Source organism: Loxodonta africana, chromosome 17, assembly GCF_030014295.1.
Source record: "Loxodonta africana isolate mLoxAfr1 chromosome 17, mLoxAfr1.hap2, whole genome shotgun sequence".
NCBI classification, from domain to species: domain Eukaryota; kingdom Metazoa; phylum Chordata; class Mammalia; order Proboscidea; family Elephantidae; genus Loxodonta; species Loxodonta africana.
This window is the reverse complement of record NC_087358.1, coordinates 82293908-82299536: the sequence shown is the minus strand read 5'-3', so window position 1 is coordinate 82299536 and position 5629 is coordinate 82293908.

Here is a 5629-nt window from a genome sequence, read left to right as displayed (position 1 = left end):
GAAATGAGAATTTCTGTATTCTGTTCTGTTGGAGTTTGTTTTATGTATTTTGGAGCCCTGTCATTGGATGCGTAGATATTTATTATGATTATATCTTCATGATGGATCGTCCCTTTAATTATTTTATAGTGCTCTTCTTTGTCTTTTATGGTGGATTTTATCTTACAGTCCATTTTATCTGAGATTAATGTCACCACTCCTGCTCTTTTTTGGTAGCCGTTCGCTTGATATATTTTTTCCATCCTTTGATATTTAATAAATTTACATCTTAATAGAATCCAAAAGATAAAAATATTACAAAGTATCTTTTCTGACCATAACGCCATAAAAGTACAAGCCAATTATAGGAAAAGCAATGAAAAAAATCAAACATGTGGAAACTGAACAACACCATGCTCAAAAACTACTGGGTTATAGAAGAAATTAAGGACATGATAAAGAAATCCACAGAATCAAATAAGAATGATTTCTAGTTGTGACTTTATATTGGCATTTTGTTCCTGTATTATTTTCCAGAATTATTCCATTTCTTTGTCTGTATTTTCCATTTCTTTGCCTTTTCCATGACTTTGTCTATCTTTTCCTCATATTTGTCTGCTTTTTGCTTCAACTCTTGGATAAGTCTGAGTATTTAGAGATTCGAATTCCCTGTCAAGTAGTTCTAGTGCCTTTTGTTTTATTGGAAAGTTATCTGGTTTTTTATTTTGGACACCTCCTGGAACTATCCTGTCCTACTATTTTATAGGTTTTATTATTGTCCGCTGTCTTTAGGACATTCAGTAGTTATTTTCTTCATTTATTGATTGTAGATTTGTTTGTTTTGTCCTGCTTTTTTGTTTTATTTTTTTTTATGTCTGAGCAGGCAGGCTGTGAATTCTGTGTTGTTTGCTCATCTGTGGGCACAATACTTTTCACTCCATGTCGAGTGGGCAGGATCAGTCATTCAGCTATGGTGCAGCAGGGCAGGTCCAGCTGAAGGGGAGGGGCTGGGATGGGTTGTTTGTGGCATATACTAGAGCCGATGGGGTGGTCCGGGAATCAGTGCAGGGTGGGTTCTGGTAGACCATGCTTGTGCTGCTTGGGAGTGTGATGTTCAGCACATGGTGGAGGTAGGCATGAAGGAGTGGGGAAATTGTGATGTGTGGAGCTGACTATGTGAAAGAGAGAGAGTGGAGAAACAGGAGCCAAAAACAAAGAAAGAAAGAAAACAAACAAGAAAGAGTGCTAAGGGAACATGCTATTGGAGTGGAGAGATGCAAAACTGAGAAATGGAGACAAACAAAAAGGAAAAAGCAAAAAAATCAAAATAAATAGCAATTAGAAAAAAGAAAAGCCCCATGGATCCCACCAGTGTTGTTATGAATACTGGGGACTGGGTTTCAGGCCATACAGTATAGCCTGGCTAGAAGGGGCTCCCAAGCCACAAAAAAGAAAAACAAAACAAACAAAACAAAATACAAAACAAGAACAACAAAAAAGGAAATGACCCAAGGGATCTCAATGGCATCTATTCGCAGACCTGGGAAGTGGCTCCTAAGCCAAGCAGTATAGCCTGGCTAGGAGGGGCTTCCAAACCTTGAAAAGAAGAAAGCAAACAAAGCAAAAAGGCCCCAGGGATCCCACTAGCATGGCAGCAATGACCAGGGAAGCAGTTCCCCAGCCAAGCAGTACTTCACAGGCTTTCAAGAAGCAGCAAAGCTGGCACATGGAGCCAGATGTTCCAGAGAAAGAAGGGGGAGGTGATGAGAGGCAGGGAGGAGCCAAAAGAAATGGAAGAAAGCAACACTAAGAACAAACAAATGGCACTGATGGACTGGCCAGTGTGGGCGGGAAATATCCAAGCAGTGCAGGGTCAAAGCCTGTGCCTCTTGGCAAAGAGACTGCAGTTGGCAGGAAATGGTAGAGGCATAGCAGGGGGGAAGAAGGGTGAGGGGTGGGAAACGGTATATTGCTGGTTACCGGATGCTCTGTCTCCTACTGGGTACTCTGTGAAGCCACTTTCTTGCACTCCCTGTTTGCTGATCTGCAGTGTGGGTGGGCCGAATCCCAGTGGCATGTATCCCGCTCTTCCAGACTGGCTGAATGACCACAACCAGCTAGGAAGTGGCAGATGCCAAGCAGCAGGGGGGAGAAGGATGGGGGCTGGGAAAGCGTATATCGCTGATTATCGGGTACTCTGTCTTCTGCTGGGAGCTTTGTGAAGCCGCTTTCCTGTACTCCTTGTCAGCTGATCTCCGACAGGAGTCCAAGATGGCAAATCCTTGCTCCGTTAGCTGATAGGGGATCTCTACACATATATCTCCTCACTATCTGTTCTCTGTCAGTTTCTTATTCCATTTTTGGGTGAGTTATTTATCTCTTCATTTGATGCTTAGGGTTCTGGGATTGACTTTTGTCTCTGTTTCACTTAGTTTTTTGGGACTTTGCTGTGGAGGGATGGCATGGTGCTTCTGTCTATAGCGCCATGTCAGGTCTGGCTATTACTATTGGTTGTCTAATTTTTAAAGCCTTCTCCTTACAACCATTATTGTAAAGATGAAATAAAGCCAATTTACCTCATCTTCCAAGCATGCGAGATTCTGACCTAGAGTTTTTCATAACCATTTGCTACTTATGATGGGTTTTGTAGCTATGCAGGGGGAAAATTTTCTTCCAAATGTAAATAATTCATCCAAGCACTATCATTTAAAAGGAAAAATATCTTGAAGCATTAAAAGGGGTAAGAAGAAAAACCCCAGATATGTTGTTTAATGCTACAAAATAAAATAGGCTTGAGGAAAAATCACCTTTTATACTTCTGCATGTTCAAATTTGTTGTAATGTCTGGCTCATGATAGTATGTTCTTTCCATAGCTGCATGCTGATATATATATTAAATGTTGCTGTTATAAAAACTACTGCCTTGAATATTACTGTACATGACTTCTTTTTTTCTAATGATTTTATTTTTCCTTGTGCACAACTAAGTTTACTATTTGAATAGCCAGCTTAGTGAGACAAGAACTATAACATGTATTTTTAGAAGCACGCACACAAAAAAATCAATCCAAACTCATTGTTGTCAAGTCGATTCCAACTAATAGTGACCCTATAGACAGAGTAGAAGTGTCCCATAGTGTTTCCAAGAAAAGGCTTGTGAATTTGAACTGCCAACCTTTTGGGTAGCAGCCGAATGCTTAACCACTACACACCAGGGCTCCTTAGAAGAACAAGGTGGTTGTTAAATTAAACAGATGAATGCTTATCAAAATTAATACAGCCTTTTGGTAGCATATTAGCCCAAGCCCCAGCATGTTAATCTGCAAAGGATATTAGAAATCACATAGTCCAGATCCTATTTCTTGAATATCCCACAATGCATTGGAAAAGGCACAAAAGCTTATTTTCTTCTAAAAATTTCACTTTTTTCAGGAAAATTTTCATGTTAACAGAATTTCCTGTGGGGGGAAATGTACCTCAAAAAATAAGCAAGTTTTCAAGGGAGGAGAGAGGTGAGGATGGAAAAACACTAAATAGACAATAGGTAAGTGGTAACTTTGGTGAAGGGGAAGACAGTACACAATACTGGGGAATCCAGCACAACTTCTCCAAGGCAAGGTCATGGAAGCTCCACAGACACATCCAAACTCCCTGAGCAACCGAGTTACTGGGCTGAGGGCTGTGGGGACCATCATCTCAGGGAATGTGTAGCTTAACTGCCATAACATAGTTTATAAAGAAAATGTTCTACATTCTACTTTGGTGAGAAGCATCTGAGGTCTTAGAAACTTGTGAGCGGACATCTAAGATACTCCACTGGTCTCACCCCATCAGGAGCAAGGGAGAATGAAGAAAAGCAAAGACATGTGGGAAAGATTAGTCCAAAGGACTAATGGACTACAATTACCATAGCCTCCACCAGACTGAATCTAGCACAACTAGATTGTGCCTGACTACCATCACTGACTGCTTTGATGGGGATAACAGTAGAGGGTCCCGGAGACAGGTGGAGAAAAATCCTAACTCTCAAGAAAAGACCAGTCTTACTGGTCTGACAGAAACTAGATAAACGCCAAAAGTATGGCCCCCAGACACCCTTTAGCTCAGTAATGAAGGCACTCCTGAGGTTCACTCTTCCTCCAAAGATTAGGCCCAGAAAACAAAACAAGACTAAAGGGGTACACCAGCCCAGGGGCAAGGAGACAGGAGGGGACAGGAACTCTGGTAATAGGGAACTCAAGGTCAAGAAGGTGAGATTGTTGACATGTCATAGGGTTGGTAACCAATGTCACAAAACAATATGCATACTAATTATTTAATGAGAAGCTAGTTTGTTTTGTAAACCTTCATCTGAAGTACAATAATAATAAAAAAGTAAGCAAGTTTAATTATAGAGTTTTAAATGAATTCTCTAAGAGGGTATGATGAAGATTGTTTTCATATCTGCTCTTCTTGGCTCCCTGTTGTAATTGTATGTAGGCACTATCAATGAGAGTATTTTATTCCTTATCAGGAATTTAGAATGTCTACATATGCATATGCATAGCCATAAATACCAAATAAAACTAACCCATATAACTATCCAGCTGATGTCAAGAGAATGGTAACTTTTTTTTTTCCCCTAGAGAAAGAATATAGATATTTTCAAAAGTAATATCTATACTAGGTAAAAAAGAAACTAGTTTATTGATGTGAAATGAAAAATGGATTATATTTCTACTCAAGGAATCCCAAGAAAGGAAGATGTAGAACTAACAACAGCCAGTAGACATAGAGTTCTAATTTTCTGTAGATTTATTATAACCACAAATTTAATCCACAGGTAAAAGATTCCTTGCCCAGCCCCCGCTCCTCCCCCAGTTTGCATAGTCCATTAGACTCACCAGCTCTGTTCGGGGTAAAGTGAGACAGCTCAGCTTCACCTAGAATAAAAGCTTCCACTCCAAAAACTCTTAATTGCTGGACTATTTTATCCAAACCCAAGAGTATCTTGAGTCCATGTTTATATTACTTAATTATCTTACTAAGTGTATGTCGTATCAGTGCTAGCATATGTATGAATTTGACAAAGAAAACTCATCTAGTCCATGCTCTATGGCAATATTTGGACTAGTAAAGCATGGGGTCCTAGGTCATCTAGGTAAAGGTCATTTATTAGGTTTTGATTCTTCAGGCAAGCTGGTCTTCAAGAAAATAAATATCCTATGTTATAAGACATCCCATTCCTAGTTTTCCTTCTCAACCACAAGCTTCAATCTGTTTCCATACATTCATTTTATTAGTCTTGCTATTATGTTCAAGGTCCAATCAGGAGACAGGTATTACATAACAATTTTAAACAAAAAAGTTCCATATGAGTAGTCATTAAATATAAGAGCAGAATAACTATAAAGGTGAACAGAGAACACTAAAGAATAGATTCCCACAGAATATTCAAGAGTTATGAGAAGTGATATCAAGCTGAAAGAACTGAAGAAAAAGCAAGCCTCGAGTTGCAATATTGAAAATATATGGGGAAAATATTGAATGACACAGCAAGCATCAAAAGAAAATGGGACAGTCTGACTTGATTTGTAAACGTTCACTTGAAGCTTAATAAAAGTTAATAAAAAAAAAAGAAAATGGGAGGAATACACAGAGTCACTATACC